Source organism: Agrilus planipennis, unplaced genomic scaffold, assembly GCF_000699045.2.
Source record: "Agrilus planipennis isolate EAB-ADULT unplaced genomic scaffold, Apla_2.0 scaffold64, whole genome shotgun sequence".
Taxonomy (NCBI): Eukaryota; Metazoa; Arthropoda; class Insecta; order Coleoptera; family Buprestidae; genus Agrilus; species Agrilus planipennis.
The window spans coordinates 726,574-751,034 of record NW_020438927.1 but is presented as its reverse complement, the minus strand read 5'-3'; the positions used below and the strand labels follow the sequence as shown (position 1 = coordinate 751,034).

Here is a 24,461-nt window from a genome sequence, read left to right as displayed (position 1 = left end):
CTTCAACCGGCCTTCCCGAACGTGGTGCATCTTCGACATCAAAATTGCCGGATCGAAATTTAGCGAACCAGTTCTGGCACTGGCGTACTGTCAACACATCTTCTCCATACACATCAGTCAATTTTTTTCTGGCTTGAACAGCAGTTTTACCCTTTCTGTAGTAAAACAGTAAGATATGTCGAAAATGCTGCTTATCGCTCTCCATATTTAAATGGGCACCAACCATAAACTACTACGTAGAATTAATTGGAATTTTTCACACACAAGCCTTGCTATATGAGCTCTCAAAGCATATAAAAATTATCCGGCTTAAATGTGAAGTTGGGTGCAAAAAAATACAATTAAATCCTCTGTCGGGAAAAAACGAAATGACTTTCCGAACAACCCTATAAGTGTGTTTTTTCTATACTAAATCGAATACGCATTTTATCTCATCGTCATAAGGTCGTCAATCCTTAGACTGGTTGAACACGCACCTTCACTCCTTCCTATCCTGAGCTAATTTTCGCATTTCTCTAAAACTAGAACATTCTACATCCTTAACTATTTGTGAACAGTAATATAATCTAGGTCTACATCTACCCCTCTTAACTCCTGTTTCTGCTTCTAATATGTCGTCTGACTAGCCCTTTATACCTGAGAAGGTGCCCCACTAACCGATCTCGCGTATTTCTTCTACGCTACTTTCGCCTTAGTCATCTTCATCCCCTTAAAAGTTAGACACAGTTTACAATAATTCTATAGAGGGAAAATAAATATTAGGCGTGCATTAATTTACTTTTATTGTTGGGTATATTCATTCTCTTTTATCACTGAATGCACCAATGAAGTGTAACTAGGCTGATGAAAAGAACTGCTGCTAAAAGCATTTTTCACTATTTTTTAACTACAGATAATCGTCTTGACGTCGTTCCCCACATTAAAAAGGTAGTGGCTAATTGAATTAGTGGCATTTAACAGGGGCAATACTCCAATTATTTCGATTGAACGATAAAAGTAGAAAATGATCCTGTTTTTAATCTGATAATTTCTCACGCAATAATGAAATAACTCCGACAGTATACACTAAAATGACTTGATACGGAATTAATATAATGACATGATCTTATTATCTGATATCTGTGGTGTATTGAATTACACCTAACAACTGCTTCAAATAAAAACACATTACAATGATTTATAATTGAAACAGAGACTACAAAAGCTATTGTGATTCAAATCAAATTGAATGATATTATACAATCCAAGTATGAAGTGAAAAATTGTTTTTTATTTAATTCTTCATTAAACTGAAATAGAAGTTCAATACTAAAGATAAAGAAGATGATTCTTCCTCAAACTAATTCTAAGTATAAATCTTTAAAACAATAATTGAAAGGTACTGAAGATACTAAGAAAACAAAGACGAAAACACAAACCACCCTTCCCTCCAGTCAGACTATTGGCCATAACACCCATTAACACACAGAATAAAGTCCATGCAAAACAAGCACATATACACACAAATATACACACACATATATACACACATAGATACACACACACACACATACACACACACACACACACACACACACACCTACACACATACCTACACACACCTACACACACACACACACCACACACCACACACCTACACACACACACACACAGATCCGAGATCACCTTTCTCGGGAATCCGACAGTACCCAGTCATACGGAGGCCGGGTGTCTTTTGAAGATTTCCCTTTCTTCCCTTATTTTCTTGATATATACATTTCCTTACAATAAAACTACTCTTTTTGTTGTTACCATCATATATTTTTTATAGATATATGTAATAGATATATGTATATGTACATCTACTTATAATGAGGAACACAAAGCTATAATTAAAGTTGTCTGAAGTAACCGAAAAATAATCCGTTCAATAACAAAAAATTACAGCCTGAGCTGAGTTAGTTGAAATTAAAATTGGCGTCTTCGTCTTTTCATATCATAGAAACCTTGAATTGTAACACGAAAGTCGTAAAAGTGGAACTCGTAAACAAACGTTTACATCAAGAAATACGTCATCTGACACACCAATTATTTTTAAAACACATATAATTACCCACTTTTGGTCATCCGGATTGTCGAAAAGTCTCCTATGTCATGTTTTATAAAATTTATAGGTATATTTAACAGCAATTTAAAAGTTTTTGTACATCAAATCCTTTGTACGTTAAAAAAGAATACAGAATGAGTGATGACAGGGTTAACAGAATTTCGGCGAAATAGTTCGAGCACTTGATTGAGACAATCATAGTACCTAAATGTAGAAACTAGAGACTAGATTACTTATTGTATTAATTTACTTGGACATGGTTTTGGACCGCTTCAAAAAAATATTTTATATTTAGAAGTAGTTAATTATATTTTTACGTTTTTAACAAACTTTTCTGAAATCAATTTTATTATTTAGTTTTAACTATTTGTATGTAACACTTCCACAATTAAGTACAAGAAATGATTGCAGGATAAAAAATATCAATGTAAAATATAACCCCATCACAAACACCTTGGGTCTACCGTGGAGCTAACTGCATTCCGCTTAAATAAATAATTTATGACAAAAAATTACTAAACCAATTTGCAGAAAAATAGAACGAAACTGATATTAAGAAAATGAGCATATACGAACTTTCTGTTAATTTGAAGTGAGTTTAAAATTAAAATTTTTTATTGATACTTCAACTTTGGACAAACACTCCATGATATTATTAATCGCAAATACTTAATTGAAATCCCAAATTGCGATTAAAATTTTCTAGTTTTTCTCTCTAAACTAAATAACTAACCAAAATAGAAAGTTGTTTATTTTCTAAGACTATGGTTTGTATGCCGCCCGCTTAATATGACGTGTTTGTCATTTCCCTTCGATGTCATTATAAGAGGATTCTAGTGTATTTGAATATTAAAATTTACTACTATTTACCTTTCAGTGTACCTAGTGGCTGAATCCACCTTCACTGGCACATGCATATATATATAATTCACATTACGCAAAATAATGTAACACAATATAATAGACAGGCATGTTTATTAGAAAATATGACACTACAATATCTAACGATAAAAGTTCCAACCATAATATGAATTTCTATACTTATAAATGCACTGGTATAACTGTTTCAGAGCAGCGTGGGAAATATCAAGTGAAAAAATTGAAACATGCTTACTATAAAAACGTACTTTTCAATAAACAGTATACGTTTAAAATTAAATTAAAAATATGCCTATATAAATAAGCAATCTTTAAGGTACTTAATTACAAGCGAATTTATTATGCTTACACCTATTTATCAGTAATTCGATGTATAATTGTAAAATAACCAACTAGATAATGCTTCTCTGAAGATGTTTTATTATCTGACTGACTTGTAAATTAATTAACTGTTTAATTAAGAGCAAGTACCATAAAAGCAGTTGAACAAGTTGTGATTGATAGATTATCTATTAATAATATAAATAAATTATTTATAATCAGAAGAAATACACGGATACACTTGTCTGAAAGAATAATATTGATATTCGCTGCTACTTTACCGTTAATGCAATGTCTACCAGTTTTCATCAGCTTTCGTACTTAAAAATAAGTTTAAACCATTTATTTATGTAGGGATATAACAGTAACGTTAACAGGGACGTGTAAATATAACGATTTATTAAAAGAAGCAAGTTATAAAATTAATAAGATTAACTTAACAGAACATGGAAGCTTTACATGAATGAGCCAAGCCCTTACGACGTGTAACTTTTTCGAGGGTTATTCTTCGACTCCCGATTCCGTCCTTTTTAAAATTGTACAGTAATTGGTATTTCTTGACCGTCCCACAGATCTTTTTCTTTAAGCAACGGTAATAAACTTTATGACAGGGTTGCGTCCGAAGATCTGGCTGCTACATGTACATTTTCTTGAATATAAGTAAATAATTCTTATGACTATAACAACTTAAAATTCAAACATTAATAACTAACTTATTCTAAGTCACGTCTGCATACTACATTTATAATTTAGCATTAATTTTTTTTGGAAATTCAAAAGAAGATAAGGTGTCTAAACGAAACGTTATATTAGATCAATTGTAATAAACATTTTAACTTTAATAAAATGGTACCTAACAATGCAAAAAGAATTGATTTACATGCGTGGGAACATCCATACGTAAGTGTACAAACTACGTCTAAAGCGGTACTAAATCCTAGTGTGTGACATACGAACGCGCGGACAGACAGACAAATATAAGAATTCTGTTTTTCCGTATTTGAAATCATAAAAACGGAAACAACATTGTGGGTATGACGAATGAGGGTGCTAAATGCGGTTTCCCGATGGGAAACGGAACCTTGCTTCAGCAGTTCAAGCTGAAATAATTATTTAAATACCTGCCTTTACTTCTAGATATATGTCTCAATGTGCAAATTAACATTTATTACGAAAAATGGTTGGAAAAATTAGAAGGCAATTGCTTTCATTTTGGTAAAACATAATCCTTAGATAAAATTAAATTAATTCCTATTAATCCAAATTTGTTTAGATCACGATTACTACATTATCCCTGAAACTTATTATACCTGGAATAGCTCTCTTGTTATATTAAAAGCTTTAACATAAACCCCAACGTGAAATAGCTCTAAACAACTGCATGACAACAAAATTACATATTTAGGTTTCCTGTCTTGAAAAGTGAATGATCAATAAAACACATAATAATAGTTTAGATATCTTAAAAATATAATTTGTGTTAAATTTCCCTTACTCAATTGGGGTCACGCAAATAAATTTATCACACCGTAACAAATTTTACTACCAAGAATAGAGCTCAAAAAGTCTTTGGTTTTAATAAGATGTAATTTAACTTTAATGATTGCACACATTCACCTCGCCAATGGGACCATAAATTTTATGGAGAAGTATAAAACTTTGGTTCATTTAGCATTACACTTGCTGTACATTATACTCACAACTTTGCTGAATTTTCAAGTTTTCGAGTAGGTACCTAAATCAAAATAGAGTATTAAGCAACTATCAAATTTGTATTTTAGAATTAATACTCCTTCTTTGTCAGTCCATCTACCAGATATTTTACATTGTACAAACCAACAAAATGGTAGATTGAAAATTCTTTATACCTGAAATTTTGGATCACAAATATTTTTAATAAAGGAGGCAATTCATGAACTAAAAATAAAATTAGAAACACCAAACACTAAAACAATTGACATGAAATCGACGGCTATATCGTGATTGTTTAGTTTGTAATAGTTTTTAATGGTAAAAAATCAAAAGTTCTTAAATCACATCACGAAAGAAAACAAAAAGACGAATTTATTGATACGGGGGTAACTCAAGCTGGTCAACAAACGAAGATTCAGAAGATTACCTACCCCCTGTATACTTTAAACAGATTACTACATGTGCAATAACAAATATCACAAGAATTCGAAATGTGGTGTTACAGGCAAATGATGAGGATATCGTGGATAGAAATGGTTAGAGATGAAGAGATATTATAATGAATAGGAGAACAGAAATAAATAAGAAATGGGCGAGATAGGTTGGTAGCAGGGGCGCAAGAACGTTACAGTTTGACTAGGTGCTCCTATCATAATACTATAAATATTTATATACCGCGGGTGTGTATAACCTGAAAAAATCGAGTTCAGCTGCTCATTTACGAGCTTGAACTATTTGAACCGAACTTTCCAATTGATTTATTATCTAAATCGACTGGAATTGACTGGGTTCCCAACCCAATCGAGTGGGTGCTCAGGCACCCGTGGACCCCCCCTTGTTGCGCCCCTGGTTGGTAGGATACCTTCTTGGACATAAGGAATAGTTAGAGACATATTAGAAGCAGAAATGAAAGTTAAGAGAAGTAGATGGAGATATATAATTTTACATCCGGCCCACGGAGCTATGATTTCCAAAAAGGCCCGCAAGATGCTTTGGACTGGCCACCCCTGGCCTAGAGGTTTTGACGATTGCTTAGCATTTGAGAGGACATCGCTTCGATTCCGGATCTGTCTGCCCTGGTCCAAGTTTTTCTGTTGTTTCCTTGGATCACCTATGTAAATGCTGGGACAGTAATATTTCACAAATAATCTTTCACTTTCTTCAGTCTTCATTTTGTTCGTCTTATCTTTGTTACCACCCACGTATTCTCACGATTCCTAAAAGGATATTAAAGTGGGGCTTCCACCCTACCCTACGGCGTAGTTCGAAGGGACTGCCCGCCCACTAGCATTAGTAGCTAGTGGGAGTGAAACACTCAAAAGGATATAAACACGACAACATTTCCTTCGTTTGTGTTGCCTTGTCCTACCGTAACCTTACGATCTCAAGCAATTAAACAAATACATTTTTCGGTTAATGCATGTATTGGGTCTACTGAGAAGTCTTTTGGCTCTGTAGCTATATATATATTATGTTGTTTCTTTAAATATCTACAAGCAAGATATAGCTGATACAGTTACAATAACAACAGCAATTAAACGTGCCTCCTACAGTGCGGTCAGCCTGCCCACGGTGCCTAACTGAGAAATTAGTTTAAGAGAATCCCTGCTGGCGTGAGATTTTTGTCAGATAAAAGAACTCAATTGAATGAACAACAACTTACGTAATTCAGAATAGTTCGTATTATTATTGTGTAAAACTGCTCACTTTAATGATGAAAAAAATATTTAAAGAAATCATTTTTGTCATCTAAGAAACTGGCCTTTTAGTTTTATACTAAGGTTTTGAAGATATTCCTTTAGATCATTTTTGTTCCTTTCTTCAAAGTAATCCCAACCAGATATTACACACTTGTGGCAACGTCTTTCCAATCCTCGAAGCACCTCAAAAACTAATTTTTTCCTTCGAAGCCGTCTTTATCTCCTCAATAGTAGCGTAGCGTCATCCTTTTAGTTTCAGGAACAAGAAAATGTCACAGGGGGGCAGATCTGGGGAATACGATGGCTGCGACACTATTAGTGTTTTGTTTCTGGCCAAAAATTCGCACACAAGCAATGATGTGTGAGCAGAGGCGTTATCACAGAGTAAAAGTCAATTTCTGCTCTTTCGCAAAACCGGGCGTTTCTGGCGGATTGCTTCACGCAAATTGCGGATAACTTGCAGGTAATATTCCTTATTGACTGTTCCACCCTGTGGCAACAACTCATGATGCACCACGCCCTACAATTGAAGAAAACTGCAGCTTCCATTGGGATGATTGAGCTTTGGTTTCCACGTCATAACTATAAACCCATGATTCCTCACCAGTTATGACCCTCGGTTTTGGGTCGTCACGGACAGAGCCCAACAGCTCCTTAGTAATGTTAATGCGATGCTGTTTTTGGTCGAAATTGAACAATTTTAGTACGAATTTCGTGGCAACCCGTCTCATGCCCAAATCTTTGGTAAAAATCGAATGACAGGAGCCAATCGATATGTTTAGATCCTCAGCAACTTCTTTAACGGTGATTCGACGATTGACCAATACTATTTTCTTCACTTCATCAATGTTTTCGTTTGTTGTTGACGTGCTCGGACGTCCGGCACGCTCTTCGTCGTTCACATCTTCTCGCCCTTCTGAGAACATTTTGTACCATCGATAAACGTCACGCCACAGTCAACATTCGGAATGCGTCCGCGCACTTAATTTTGGTTTTCACGCAAATTTGATACAGATTCTTTGATCCACTTTTTTGGAATAAGCAAAAATAGAAGACAAGCTAAAACAAGTGCAAGCAAAGCAGCTGTCAAATATGAACTGAACATTCTACATGACCAAACTTGTTGATATTAGTAAGAGAAAGCGGATATTCAAAATTCGCGATACTTTTTGAACAGGTCTCGTACATTCTTAGAAGAATTTTGAACATATTTCCATTAGGCTACGCTACGCTGTGTAGACGACAATTTTTACATTACCTCCATAAAAATCTGAAATAATTTTATGAGAAGTAATCGTTTCAGTGCTATATGTGGAGTTAGTTGCGGTGAATGCAGACAGACCGTGTTGTTTCGCAATGAAATAAAGGGAGATCACCACCGCGTGAAGTTTAACAGCCGTAACAATTACTTTTTGTAAGTGTTTCTTTGGTCGGTTCTGAGCGTTTACGATGCGATCGGATCACATGAACTGCCGGTATTTACTATGAAAAACCCATCTATGTTTACAATCGGTTTCTTTATTTTAGAAATAAAGGTATTATGTTCTGTTGTTTGTCCTTCCTGCAAGTGTCAGGTGTTCCTTCATAATAAAAAATGCCGTGAGAATAACTCGAACAGATAAGCTCCTAGATATAGCACGTGAGGCGTAGGTACCTATTTTTATAGAAATCCGTGCATAGATGTACGTATAATACATAACAATGGAAAACACACAACTACGAGATCAATGCAGCTTTGCTACGTGCTTACATGCATTCAAGAGATTTTTCGTTCTCTCATACGGTAGGTACGTTAAAGGAGTTTTAAATATTCCCTGAAGTTTTGTTATAAAGTGATAAATTTTAAATGCTAAAACACGAAGAAATAGGAATAACTTCAGTAATTTTTGAAGTGAAGCTTCTTTACGCACGGTAGGGTAAGTTAGTTTCATGCGAGTTGCTATGTAACGAAATCATAAAACGCATTTCCCCCGCTGTCTGTGCCTATATATGCTTAGATCTTTAAAACTACGCAACGGATTTTAATGCGTTTTTTTTAATAGATAGAGTAATTCAAGAGGAAGATTTATATCTATAATACATGCATAATATAGTAGAGAAACATTGGTAATTTTAGAGGTTTGTAATGTGCTTACATTGCAAACGGTGACTGAACCCTACCAGATAGATAAAAATAATATACTACAGTATTGTACACCTTAGAAAGGTCTACAAAAAAGTTCGCGATGGTATATGTCTATCTCTTAGGGATAACCCACAATAACCATTTTTAATCCTTTACTTTTTAGGAGAAACAATGGCTTATTTACGAAGCGATTTTAAGCAATACAGCATTAATCCTTATCCAATTAAGTACTTTTAAATACATTGTGCATTTAATATAGATCAATATGGCCCTTTACAGCATGTAATTTAAATAAATATTTAGAGATTACAGACTTAAAATGCAGGGGCATAGCGGTTGGGGCGGTACCGACCGGTTTATATTGTCTAATGACAAAAAAGCTGTGATTGTTGTATATAAAGACATTCTATAGTATATTTACTATCAACATTGCACCCGTGCAAAACATATCCAAAATTATAATATTGCTTTCGTGACATAAATTAATTTGTGCCGCAAGTTCAATTAAACTCAGGAACTTAATGTCTTAGAACATACAATTAGAAAACTAGAACTAGTTAATATTATAGTAAACAATAAATAAAAACATTGGAAAATACAGTCATTCCCTAAAAAACAGAATTTATGAACATAAACATTTTAAATAAAAATTGAAATTTGTTTTAACAAATTAAAAACAAAAGCGCAAATCATTTTCCTGTGATTTTTTGTAAATATGGTAAATAATTCAGTTTGTGATTACTTAATCACTGTAAAAAGTAGTTGGTTATTTGAAATAGTACTCAATTAACTTATACAAGTGGAATTCAACGCAATTTAATTCCAATGTAAATTAGAATATAACATAATGTTGGCTTTTTTTTAACGACAACTACATAACAAATGGAAGCAAGGAAACTATTAATTTAACGGAATTGTGCCAGACATTAATTAAAATTTAAGAATATTTCGTCATCTTGCAAGCAGCTGATCAGGTTTTGTCGTTTAATGGAATGCTTTTCACACTGTAACCCTGAAATGCAAAAAGCATTTCCAGTAATTTATTTTGATTTGGTACGTTTACAATAAATTTTCTGGTAATACTTAACCCAGAATTTCCTTTAACTACTTGGTTAGAGAGTTTTATAAATGTTGCTGGGCAAATTATATTTCCACGATTGAAAGTTTCGACGGCAAAAGCCAAAAACTGTTATTAATAAAGTAGAACAAACCAAACAAAGTTTAGACCTTTTCATAAACCGTTAGTTGTACTAATCTGCAAAGATTGTAGTCTAAAATAATTTGCTACTATTTATTTTTATCATCAGAAAGTCATCAGTTCGAAAATTGATTGCGCAGACACCTTCGCCCCGTTCTATATTGAACTCGCATATTTCCCAAAACCAGAACATTCCACATCGCAAACTATTTGCGAATAAGATCTAATCTCCTGTTGTTGCTTCTTTAACTAGTCCTCAGACGGTGTCCTAGACTATCCTATAGCCTGTCTTTTTTAAAGTAGCGGCTGAATCAATAAAACTGCCACCAAGTGACCGCCCTTGTTTACGCCTAGCTGAAATTACCTGTGGAAATAAAACCGAAGCACATTTTAAATTCTGTTAACCATTTGTACCTACAAAGCTCAAAATATCTTGAAAGCTTCTACAAAACTGCAAGGATAGAAACAATAAGAATTATTGTCCCTCACACTGCCACCAAATACGGTTCGGACCCATGTCGGTGTGCTGATGTCAGCCATTCAAGCAAAAAAACTAATAATTATCTTTCAAGTTTTATTACTTCAGACAGACAAACCTTTCCCATTTTAAAGTAGGAAATATGTGTATGCTCTTACTTTTTTCAATTCCTCCTCGTTTCTAAGCCTTTTTTATTCACAATATTTTTTTAATATTCGCGTAAGATTGAATGAACATTCGAAAAACGGGTGGGTAGTAGCTGTACAGAACCGTACTCCAAACATATACTTTTAATAGTCCTTTCCGAATTTTCAAATGAACCATTCGCGACCATAAAAGTGATTTCATTTTGTAAAAAGCAACCCGACCCTATTCTATCCTTTGTTCTATGCCTTGATATCATTTCTAATCCAGGACTATCTGATCTCTTAGGTATCCTATATTTATTACAGCACAGCATACCCTTTAAGTCATACAAACCTAAGATCGTAAATCAATCTGGTGCTCTATTAATTAAAAAATTAATTACCTACAGTTTTACAATTTTATTTCTGATTTTTCTCATTGATGTTTTCCACTATTTTATTGTGATGTTTCAGTGATGTCACCCCTTAAAAAGATGAACGAACTTTCTGTGCATATTCACCATCGATACATTGCACTCCTTTCTGATATTGTACGCTGATTTCCAACCCTTCCACCACTGCTCCCTACATTAATCATGCACCCTTTCATGGTGAAGAGGGTGCGTTCTCTAATTATTACGCGTCGTCAAACGCGGTTCTAATAAATGCACTCATACCTACATGTCTGCTCTTACTCTTCTATTGAAGATAATTATGATTCTGCATTAAAATTTGCAAAGTTCTTTTACTGTAGTTGTAAGGACTGAGATTTGATTGGTAATTTGGTATCTATTTTTATTTCATTTTTTTGAAATTTCTCGTAAATAAAATTTCAATAAAGAACTTGGAATCCTCATTCAAATCACTTCCATTCCGATTGGAACTGTTAAAACAACTGACGACCTTATGATGATGAGAGTAAAATAGTCAGTCATTTTGTATTGAACCTAGTACATAAAAAAGGTTGTTTCTCTACAAGTATAACTATACAAGTTCTTTTTCTTTTCGTTGTAACCAATTGAAACTGCTAATTTCCTTTTCCAAAAAAGCAAAAACGTTCGCTAAAGGCGATAGTTCGTTATATCCAAGTGTTTGAACGGATGTATCTTGTTCATTAAATTTCGTACATTATCATCTGTGTTCGTTATAACCGAGTTTGGCTGTATTTTTATAAATAAATGATTATAGGAGAAAAACTTACGAAAAAAATGAATTTTGTTTAGTACAAACCATCAGCTTTGTAGTAAGAATCATTGAGAATCTCAAAAGTGTCTCAAAATAGATTGTCGTAATGATATGCTTAAAATCTAAATAATAAGCAAAATGTAATTAATGCCAAGAAATTATTACGCTCAACCAATTGTCAACAATTACAATTACGATTATGGTAATTTTTAGTGCAGTGTTTTTCGAATTTATTTTTTATTTCTAGTATTTTCATATCTCACAACAGAATTATTAATAAAACAAAAAACAAAAGGAACATTAACTTTCCATTGTCGTATTTCATTACCTTTTTAAATTACTCCTTTCCCACAACGAAAATCACAAATATTTCCATTTTTATCAGAGATTCCTTTAAGAAAAGAATCCGCTTATTTCTCAAGTGTATACTTCTATTTGCAGGCAATAGAAAAAGTAATATCCTTTGGAAAATTTGATATTTTTCTTACTATTTACACATGAATGTGATGCATTCTTAGCGAGTTTTGTAGAGTAATATTGAAACGCAAGTAAACTAGAACTTGCAACTTCTCTTGTTGAGAATTCTGTTTTCAAGTGATGATATTTTTCGCTACGTGCATTTCAATTTCATGTTGCTATTATATTCAGCCCTACACATGTATGATAAGATACAGTTATTTTTCAAATAATATAACTATATGTGGTCCTGTAGTAAATGGAAAGGTATCAATAGATAAATAGTAAACTGTAGGAGATGTTGAAAGCAAATTATGTCAAAATATTTTTGACTCACAATCAGTATAATCGGCATGTGCGCCCCTTTGCACCCTGCTGACATACTCCAACACGTATAAGTTCATGTTTTCAAATTTGTTTTTTCATTATTGGATTCACCGAATCGTAATAAAGGTGTGATTAAATTTTTTAAATAATTTACACAGAATAATCATTAATTTTTCATGGAATTGATGCCGTTGATTTTTATATGAAAAATGAAATTATTTCTCTCAATAGCCCTCAATCACTATTTATTTAATAATAATTTCATAATACACTAGAAACAAAACAAATTCTAAACAGCTTTCAAATTTATTGTGTGGATATTCCACTGATTTGTACACACTTATCCATATCCGATAATAAAGTAAGTTAGGTAATAAAACTGTAGATAGTACTTATTAGACATCACGCATAATAACAACTTTTTATTATAGTGTACAACGGTTCTTCGGAGTTAATGCCAATAAACTGTCATCCTTCGTCATGTTTTGAATTTTTAATTTCAATATCGTCGTTTTAGCATAGGATAGATACGTAATAATACTAAATTATATGTACCTATACATATGTAATAACTGTCTAGAATGTGAATATACAGTAGACTTTCTCCCGAATGGGGATGAAAACGGATGGTGGCCGTAGGGTGACTCTCTATACAACACTAAAATATGTTTTTAGGTCGGAGTAGAGGAGTGGACCCAGCTCAGGAGTAGCATACCGGACTACGTTCACAATACTATTGGGTTCGGCTGTGGAAGAGGGGACTCACCTACGAAATGGAAGGGACAAGAAAAAGAAAGAATCATCTCACTCACACTCGCAGGAGCAAAGAGGAGGTCCTTGGCTATGCCTGAGGAGCACTCGGGAGTCAAAAGAGCCGAGCCGTATCCTAATTTAACAAATACAAAACATTTTTCTTTCCTATTGTCTTCACCCCCCCCCCACAATCTTGATGTTAATCAAATAAAAGTGAAAGTTCGATATCTAAGTATTTTAAATTACGAACTGTTAAAAATGAAAAATTTGAATTTGTCATACTATTTCTGTTTTAAAAAATGATGAAAACACATACAAAAGGAGTTTACGTGTCGTTTTATTAAGTAGCGCCGCCCATATTTGGTGGCAATATCGATCATTAAACATTAAATAAAAAACAATAGTAACAACGCTACATTGTAATAGTTGCAAACAGAATTCCTAATATAAAATTAAATTTCTTATGCTGGCAGTTAATGGTATAGCAGATGTTGCAGCTAATTTGAGTAAATTGCATTGATAATTATACCCTTAAAAACAAATGGTCCGATTAATCCCTTCACTTATAAACCGCGTATCTCCTGGTAAATTAACAAGACGTTTCTCCGTAATAAACGGAACTGAGGTATCTCTAAAGTGCAATTATGGCGGTTAATTGAGCAATATAATCTAAATGAAGCCCCATCATTCGAACCAATCCTTCCACAGAACTACGCATCTCCTACAGTTTTCGCGATCTCTTATACCAGTCAGCGAACCTCATACCTCATCAGAATTGTTTCCATTTACGACGGGACAAATCTGGACTCCCTTCCATTAACAGCAAAGTTTTATTAGAATGGAAAAATACGTTAAAAAATGCAAGCCTACAAAATGGGAAAATTGAAGTGGATTCTTCCAGTAAGGCAGCAAATGTCAGTAATGACTACATATTGAAAGTTCAAAATCATGATTCACGTCTGGTAGTTTTCATAAATTACTCTCCAAGAATAATCTTCTCAGTAATTTACAAGATAAAAAATCACTGGCAAACTTCCACGACAAATCTCCTTACTTTAATACGTTTGATCCTGACAAATGTCGCAAATTACAGTTCATCTTTAAGCATTAGAATCCATTAAACAATTCTGTTGAAAAAAAGCATTGCAAAAACTCCAATGGCGCCTTGAAGACATCTATTAAAATATACTACCCCATCTTTACACATTAACGATTCAACCTGTCTCTTGTAGATTATTAGAAGATTTTGAACCACCTGTTAATCCTCCAAAAGAAATTCATGATCCAAAAGATAGGAAACCGGATTGGGATGAAAGGGAAAAGATTCCTGACCCAGAAGCTGTCAGGCCAGATGATTGGGATGAAAGTGCACCATCTCATAAAATAGACGAATCTACAACTATTCCTGAAAGATGAAGAGAAATTTATTTCTGATCCTAAACGCAAAAAAACGTGATTATTGGGACACAGAAATAGATAAAGAGTGGGAGCCTCATCTTATTGAAAATCCTGTTTGTACTGAGGCTCCAAGTTATGACAAATGGGAACCCTTTTTCTTATTGACAATCCAGAATACAGAGGAAAACGAAGAGCATTTCTAATGGACAACTCGAATCACAAAGGGAAATGAAGGCCAAGAAGATTCCGAATGCTGATTTTTAGGAGGATAAAGAACCGTTTAACATGCAAAACATAGCTGGTGTTCGCCCATGTCTAAGGATATTTACTTTGGCAACATTATCATCGAAGACCGTGAGCGTTGTAGAAGCTTGGGCACAAGAAACTTACGAAACGAAAAAAATGGAGATTGTTAAAGATAATGAGAGCTTCATACAACATTTAGGCCAGTTGACCAACAAGTATCCATTAGTGTAAGTTGTTTACATAATTGTTTGTGGCATTCTGAGTATTTTTTGTTTTATTATTATTAGTGGAATTGTAATTTTATTTTATCTAATATATCTTTATCCGTTTGTCGGTGTTATGATTTGAAATATGACCTTTTTTTTTTCATGAAGGTGAGTAGCCGGACAGGCACGGATATATTTTGTCTTACTTTTGAGTCAGTATTGTTTTAGCCAGGCCTGTGTGCAGAACTGTTTTACATATGCTTTAAGTGTACACTTCTATTTAGCACCTGTGTGGTGCAATTGTGTTGTTTTACCTGTGTGGTAATTTATATATCCGTGTGATGCAATTATGTTGTTTTACCTGTGTGGCATCTGTGTGATGCGATTATGATGTTTTACCTGTGTGGTACTTTATGCTTCTGTGTGGTGCAAGCCCCCGGCGCGCAAATCCCGTCCTCTCTGGGGATGTGGTTTCTCCGGAGCAGAGACATGTAGGTAAGAGGCCCTACATGCGCCCGGTTGACATGATTTGGTGTTCTCACCAAATCATTGGGATGTTGACTACTAGCGCGGTAGTCGGGCGTCCAGGGGAGCCTCTACTCGTTTCAGGTGGAAATATACATTTCTGAAGATTATGGTTTGTTAAATATATATTTGATATGGAAAGATAGGCTTTTTATTAAAGGTCTGCATGGGGGATGCAATTCCCCCGGTGAGTTACCATTTACCCCCTTTTCTTTACGCAAAACAGTAACTTCGGTATTTGTTTCATGTTTTTGCGATGTGTCTGCCTGCTATATGCCGTTACGGACTGCTATGCGATGACCCGCGTAAGTTAAAGTTGTTTATTGAATTCGTAATTTTGCCTAATTTTACATTACTTTTTTATTTTTAGACATGTATGTAGTTGACGATCGTACATGTTTTCAAATCTACAATGAACGTGAAAGATAAATACGAGGGTGGATTGATAAGTTTCCGGCCTGACCAAGAAAAACAAGGTTTTTAAAAATTTTTTTTTTTTATTTCTCAACATAATCTCCTCCAAGGCTGATACATTTCTCATAGCGGTGTTCCAGTCTATTAATGCCATCTCTATAGACTGATTCGTCAAGCTCCTCAAAATAACCATTTACAGCTTCGATTACTTCTTCATTGTCCGCAAATCTCTTACCGCCAAGCCATTTTTTGAGATTAGGGAACAGAAAATAGTCACTCGGGGCTAGGTCTGGAGAGTAAGGAGGGTGCGGCATCAATTCAAACTTTAGATCGTTGATTTTAGCCGTCGCAACGATTGACGTGTGCGCTGGTGCGTTATCGTGATGAAACAAGATTTTTTTCTTCGCCAGATGAGGTCGTTTAATTTTCACCTCGTGGCTCAAACGTTGCAATAAGTCTGCGTAGTATTGACCAGTGATAGTATTACCCTTTGCAAGGTAATCAATGTATATAATACCTCTTGCATCCCAAAAAACAGTAGCCATAACCTTGTTCGCCGAAAAAATTGTTTTTGCCTTCTTTGGAGTTGGTTCCCCTGGTCCAATCCACTGTTTAGACTGTTCTTTGGTTTCAGGAGTGTAGTGGTGGACCCACGTTTCGTCAACGGTTACGAATCGACGCAAAAATTCGCTTGGATTACGCTTATACAATGACAAATTTGCGGTAGAAATGTTTTTTCGAATCAATTTTTGGTCGACTGTTAGCAAACGCGGCACCCATCTTGCACAGAGCTTTTCCATATGCAAATGTTGGTGCAAAATATGTTGCACACGTTCATATGACATCTTACAGGTCTCAGCTATCTCACGCACTTTCAATCTGCGGTCTCCCAGCACTATTTGATGAATTTTTTCGATCATATCTGGAGTTGTGACCTCAACGGGGCGTCCTGAGCGAGGCCCATCAGAGGTGCTCACACGACCCTTTTTAAACTCGGAAACCCACTGCTTAACGGTTGAATATGACGGGGAGGATGTCCCCAGTGTTGAGTCCATCTCTTTTTTAATTTCCTTCGGCGTTAACCCCTTCAAATAAAAGTATTTGATGACAGCACGATTTTCCTGCTTTTCCATTTTTACGAAAACCACAGAGGCGTCTTGTTCAGCGTGCTGTCAAACCTACACTAGCAAGGAGATCGGGCTGAAACTATAGCTACAAGCTATCCAAGGATGGTACTATAGAATGTCACCTCAAGGTAGGCCTAGTGGCGTCATCTCTTGGTTAGGCCGGAAACTTATCAATCCACCCTCGTATTCCTACATGGGTAAACCTCGTCCACCGCTGAGATATTTATAATTATACATAGGAGGTCCTGAATATTTTAGTAACACTTAGTAACCCATAACTATGAAGACGTAAAAGTCAATTTCATTTAGCCTTGTGCTTCACAGTTACGTTTATTCCCCGTACTCGCGCATAAGAGCAACTAAACAATTAGATCCTGTGCATTAAACATCCTGTAGATTGTAGAGTACCAACGTACACTACTGCAATTATCTTAATTATGAATTCCAGCGCGCTGTAGGTTATGTTGCGAAACGGATGCATATAAGAGCACGTGCATTGTCTTAATTGACATAATGCAATTAAACTCTAATTTGCGATTTCAGTGTAGCTTTAAACACCGAAAGCATAAACTAATTGTAAGAGCAGAAGGGTTAAATGAAAGGAAAACGTCTTCATAGAAGTCATTTTTGTAGTTCAAAATTTTGAAACTATCAACACAAAAATTTCATTTAAATGCGGATCGGATATATTTAAGATTCTTATCTTTAGAACAACCAACTAAATGCTCGTCTATTACCTTTATCAAGCAAAAGTTAAGCATCATATTTTTATTGACAATTATCACGATACTGTGGAACCCCTTAAATTCAATCTGAAATTCTCCATTTTTTTTTTCATTTTTTGATAGTAATCATCTTTCCTAATAGATATACCTTCAAAAGTTTAATTACACAGAAAAGGTAACTACATTATGTTAAAATGTTTACTTGTAAATAAAACTGTTTCATATGAGTCCAGTGTATAAATTGTTCAAGTCATTATATTTAAATAGCACCGCAAATGAAACAAAACTTAAAGTAACACATATTTACTAGGAATAATTTAAGTATCCTTGGACCTGTTGCTCTATTTACATTTCATACTAAATGCATCAACATATGCCTAATATGTATTTCTTTTGACAACAAGTAAGATTTTCGCGACCGTGGTCAAATGTACTGCTAGTTTTCAGGCTTATTGCACGAATTTTCTTTTTTCGATTTAATTCGTGTTTATTAGAAGTTAGAAAAAGATGATGTATGTTTGGAGCGCGACGCTGTACGGATGCGAAATATGGACGGTGGGCGCTGCGGAAAAGAAAAGGTAAGAAGCGTTCAAAGCGATTTTACAGGAGAATAATGAGGATTCCGTGGATAGAGAAGGTTAAAAATGAAGAATATTAGAAAGAAAAGGAGAACAGAGGATTCTATAGAAGTCAATTAGAAATAGGCGAGTTAGGTTAGTAGTACACCTTCTCAGGCATAAAGGTCTAGTCAGAAACATATTAGAGGCAACAGTAGGCCTACATTAGATTACTGTTCGCAAATAGTTAAGGATGTGGGATGTTTTAGTTTTAGGGAAATGTGAAGATTAGCTCAGGATAATGAAAGAAAAGTTATGATGATGAGTCTGTGTTGAAACAATCATCAGAACAGAACTCTTAAAAATATTGAAGATGAAACGTCGAAAAGCCCATTAACAGGTTCTTACAATGTATTTCTATTTGATGTAAAGTATAAACTGTAAATATCTGGTGGGATAATCCCCCCCCCATTTCGTTTTCTCAGTTATTAATCAAATGAAAAATACCCTTTCTCTTCAATTAAAAGAAACATTAAAACTGTCACTGCGGTGGCATTTTTTTCAGTGGGTTCTGTTCTGCATATTTAATCAGTTTGTTGTCCGGATAATAATAATTAGTAATTTTTGACAGCAAAGAACTAATCCGACAGAATAATAAGCAGTTCATACATGCAGTCACTAGATCTTTATTATTCAGGCAACGGAACTACACAACTTACCAACTTCTTCAGTCATGTCAATGTGACGAGAACTACCAAATATTTACTTTTAATAATTAGTACCTCCTTTCAGATGTACTGTCTATTATTTACATACATTTTAAAGAAGAAAGTGTATGCTAAATCCCAGGCTTTTATTAGTGTCAAATACTCCAGAATGTTTTCGAATATTCGCTGTAAATTTTAATGAAGTAAACCATGATCTGTACACAAATTAAATGTTTCTATTTGGAAGTAAATGACGAATTTGATACTAAAATTGTTTTTGATATTTTTAAATATCAAAAGTTGTGGACTTGATGAGAGAGGATCCTCTCACTGGTTTGTGGGAGTTGATGCTATAACCCATGAACTAAGGTTAGTCATTGATGAGAGAGGAGTCTCTCTGATCGGCACTTATGAATAACAATGCACTATAAGCTTAAGTTAGGTTGCTATTGAGCGGGGATTTCATGATTATTAAGCGTCAAGGGCTAAAGTTAGGTAATAGTGTGGAGGATCGCCATTATTAAAATGTAAGTAGTAATTGGCAACGGTACTGATCTGTCCTTTGGGCAAGTTCAACTAGTACCTAAATAAAGAAGTGCGACGAAGAAAAGGGTCAAATATCAAAGTGAATGACCGTCATAAACATAACCATATTGCATTTTCATTAAACTCAAATACTTTTAGGCATTTCCATCCGTTCTATCGACCACTTTCTATATTTGATTCACCCCATCATCATCAAAATGCAGCTAGTTCGAAGAGTGGTTAGAGATTTACCTCAATTCCTTTATATCCTAAGTCAATCTTGAAATTACTCAAAAGCCACAAGTTTACTTTGACATTAACTTGAATGAACTCAGCCATCTACTTTATAGACCAGACTGGCCCATAACAGTGCTTTCTATTTAGTCAATTCAAGAAAGTCTACGGAAGAAATGTCTTACAACTGATGAAGGCTTAGATAAAACAATGGTAAACAAATGCTTCTAATATGTCTCTTAGAAAGTGCCCTTTGCACTATTACCGTATTCTGACAATATTTCAAATGCTTATATTCTATTTAAGTATCTCAGCCTCAAACAAGGAACTGTTTAGCTTCGTCTTACTACAAGATAAATCCTTTGATGTTTCTTACCTATCCACTCAAACTCCGAAGCTGAAGCTATTAATCTTCAGTGTTAATCTGTAGTCGTAATTGATTATTAAACATACGTACGTTGACATGTTATACGTAGTATAATATGGATAGATACGTACTCCAGTTAAAATCGAGTGGTTAAAGCCAAAATGAGGAAATGGTAGTTTTGATTACATTCCTTCTGCTTTCATACTCAACCGTAAATTAAGGGTTCACTTTGAACTGAAACTTCCACCCGTCTACCGGTAATTTATTTGTTTGTTTGCGAAATGAATTATTTATCTACGGTAAACACATCAATAAAAGCGGAAGTTTCCTATGCTCCATTTTAAGCTTAGGCAGGTACCTACTAAACGACGAATCAAAAGAAACTTAAATATCTGTAGAATACTTAATCATTCCTCTTACCAATTTAATCATTTGCATTAGCACGTATCTGTCAGATAAAGGTATGACATCTGCTGGTTAATAACTTACCTGTTGTAGATAAACGATGTTGCTTGAACTTTTCCCCCAAGCCTCTTTTGCACGAATTGGCATTATAAGTATTAGCTCTGTAAGTAATTTTCCATCGATTTTATATGGATTTGCTTTTAAATCTGACTCTGTTTACAATATTATGTAAAGCTCACTGAATTGCAAGCAAATTTTATTATGTTTTAAAACATGCCCCGCATTAAGAATTTCTTACCCAAAAAACATCCTATCAATTTTTAACACTATACTTCTAAAAATATATAGATGATATCAAGCAAAAGTCTTGTCATGCTCACTGAATATTTTAGGAAATCTTCTTCAAACCTATGAAACCAAAATCGAATATTTAATGCTTGAACGATTCATAATCAAAATCAACAATCATTTACGCTCAAATTTACAATGAAATTGGTATTATTCACACACTTTTAAAATTTACTGAATCCGTTGTTAAACTTTCAATTCAATGGTACAGTTTTTGACCACTTGATGACAACAACGGATTATGTGTATGCATCCTAATATTTAAAACTATTGACTTAAACGACTGTATATTAAATTATAGTGATACAAGGTATAAAATATCTACAACAGGTAGGTACTTACAGAAGAATAGCAGTGGCACGTCTTATTATTACGAAGATAGTCAGCATATCGCGTCACGTTAACCATACAAAAATAATTATAAATTGTATGCGACATGTTTTAGAATTTGCTGGACTATTACTATCACTAAGAGATTTAAATTTCACATCTACCTCTCTTGCTTTCCGAATTGGGTGTAAATCCCATAAAAAGAAATAGTGATTGTAACGCAATACTACGAAGATGAGAATTTGATCTTTTTAACCCTGATTTTGTTATGGATGTCACCGGAAATATATAAAATCTAGGAATTATATACAATTCCTAGAAATTGTATACAATTCCGAGGCTATTTACGAAATCTGTAAAGTATTGTTTCAAAGATTTTTTAATACATATTCTAGGAATTCCGATATTGTACTAGGAAATGTATAAAACAGTCTGTCATAAGTCTCCCAGTGGATATAGGTATATCTCCAAACAGCCTACCGTATTATTGCCTATTTAGTATTACGTGTAATACATTTCCAATTAATATTTAGGAAATGTATAGATTTCCTAGCAAATGTGTCTAATATAATTTATTTCCGGGCGATTTTAGGAATTACATTCATTTCATGGATTACATACATTTCCGGTAACATAGACATTGAAGAGAAATTTTATACAATACATATAAGTATTCGGGTACTCGGTTATCCGGTACTCGGCAAGATCACTATCCGGTGCATCTATCAGTAATCACAAGAATCTCAACAAAATCAGGAAGAAAAATACGAATAAACAACAAATTTACCAATGCCTGCATCTAGGTGTCTAAAAATATAAAAACCATGTAACAAATTATTAGAATAAAAATACGATTTAGTCACATTATGGTAAATATTCTTATTCGAAACAAAACTACGTATTTATATTCGTTTCGATAAACAATTCACAATAATGGATAAAAGCCTTCATTTCCCTCTTACTTTTTTTAAATTTACCTTTAACAATAATGCTAGCAAGAAAACTAATCAATAACACTAGCATTTCCTAACACTGATGTCCTTTTACTATTAATTAGATTTCACGGTTTCCTATTATTTAATACTCCGATAGAACTTCAAGGTTGTTTTACCTCTCTGGAACCATGTCAAATTCAGCAAGTTGATACACCGGAAATCACGTAACTGCTCTTGTTTTGCGTTTCTTTTTCTCATTTGACAAATAAAAAAATAGATTCATTTTTGATTAATTAGTACATTTTGCCGTAAGAACTATATCATTTTTTAACTAATTTTGTATCATGAGTAACATTAAGTATCGCAAGTTTGTGAGAAGTTGAAAGAAATATAAAAAATAATTACAAATACAAGAAAAGGTTAGCTTACGACGGTTTCTGACAAACTACCCCGAGCCCCGAGCCCCTCAAGTCCGACTCGTTTTATTGACGCCTCAGGTAGTGACCCCATGTTTCGGTCGTCCTCTCCGTACTTACGAAATAAATACATACTTTTACAGTTGCTACGTATTTTTTCTAAACTATAAACTAAGCTTAAACAGATTCTAAGCCGGACTGTAATACTACCTGCATGTTTTCCCGATACTACAGTACTACCTAAATTAAACATTAAATGATACATGTATTTATGCAACTATTATTAGGTACTTTTTTCGGGACAAACCAACCATAATTGACTGCTACGAATACTAATTAGCCGTTTGTCTTACAAATCCTTAATACACCTGATGATTACTCTATTTTAATCAACAATTAAATAATAATTGGCGTCTATATTACTGGCGTATTATATAGTTAGTTAGCTTCATATTGAAAACGAACTTCGCTACTATACTTAGTATCTCCAGAATGTAATTCTTCATGTTGGTGAAAACTCTATTAAACGATAATGCAAGTAAATCACGCCATTTTGGCAGCTACTATACATCATCCTTAAATGATTTACTTGTTTAAAACAACGAATGTCGAAAAATTCTAACTTCCAAACAAAACAATACTGGATGTAACCAAACAAGCAAAAGACTTCTTAAATTTTATGTTTCATTCACGCCAAACACAACGCAACCAAGAAAAGGTACTACAGTTAAAGGAAACAAAGTAAACAGCGAAAGCAATAAAATTTTGTTAGAGCTATTTAAAGATCTCATGGGCCACAAAATGTGCAAGGGGCCGATCTCTTGGCGTTCATATTGTACTATGTTTCATTCACACCAAACACAATGCAAACAAAAGAGGAACTACAGTTGAAAGAAACAAACTAAACAGCGAAAGCAATAAAATTTTGTTAGAGGTATTTAAAGATCTCATGGGCCACAAAATGTGCAAGGGGCCGATCTCTTGGCGTTCATATTGTACTATGTTTCATTCACACCAAACACAATGCAAACAAAAAAGGATCTACATTTGAAGGAAACAAACTAAATAACGAAAGCAATAAAATTTTGTTAGAGGTATTTAAAGTTCTCATGGGCCACAAAATGTGCAAGCGGCGGATCTCTTAGCGTTCATATTGTACTATGTTTCATTCACACCAAACACAATGCAAACAAAAGAGGAACTACAGTTGAAAGAAACAAACTAAACAGCGAAAGCAATAAAATTTTGTTAGAGGTATTTAAAGATCTCATGGGCCACAAAATGTGCAAGGGGCGGATCTCTTCGCGTTCATATTATACATTTCAAAAACATTGAGTAGATTAATTGTTAACCATATTATGCCTCGCTATACAACGAGGGGCAGAATTCCAGATAAACTATAAACAGTTCCAACATTATTAGGAGGTAGAAATAAACAATCAATAAACGGGAGTTGTTTTATTTCTGAAACATATAAAATTAAACAATTTCCCATGTTTCGCTATATGTTCCGATTTACCACTTGAATATTAAAGGATTTAAATTTATCGATACGTGGACCAATAACATTAAGCGGAGTTATAACGAAACTTTGGCACTTTCAATGTGGAACTAACTGACTATATAGCAACATAAATTTGAAGCATCTCTAAGGTGAAATCCCTCGAGTCA

General features: G+C 34.2%; 1 protein-coding gene and 1 pseudogene across 2 annotated transcripts in view; one reads left to right on the top strand and one right to left on the bottom strand.

The window, feature by feature from the left end:
• Positions 1-24,461, bottom strand: part of LOC108736360 (leucine-rich repeat-containing protein 15-like) — an 87,171-nt gene that overhangs the window by 24,817 nt on the left and 37,893 nt on the right. The window lies entirely within an intron of this gene.
• LOC108736328 overlaps positions 14,199-24,461 on the top strand; it is a 113,285-nt pseudogene continuing 103,022 nt past the window's right edge.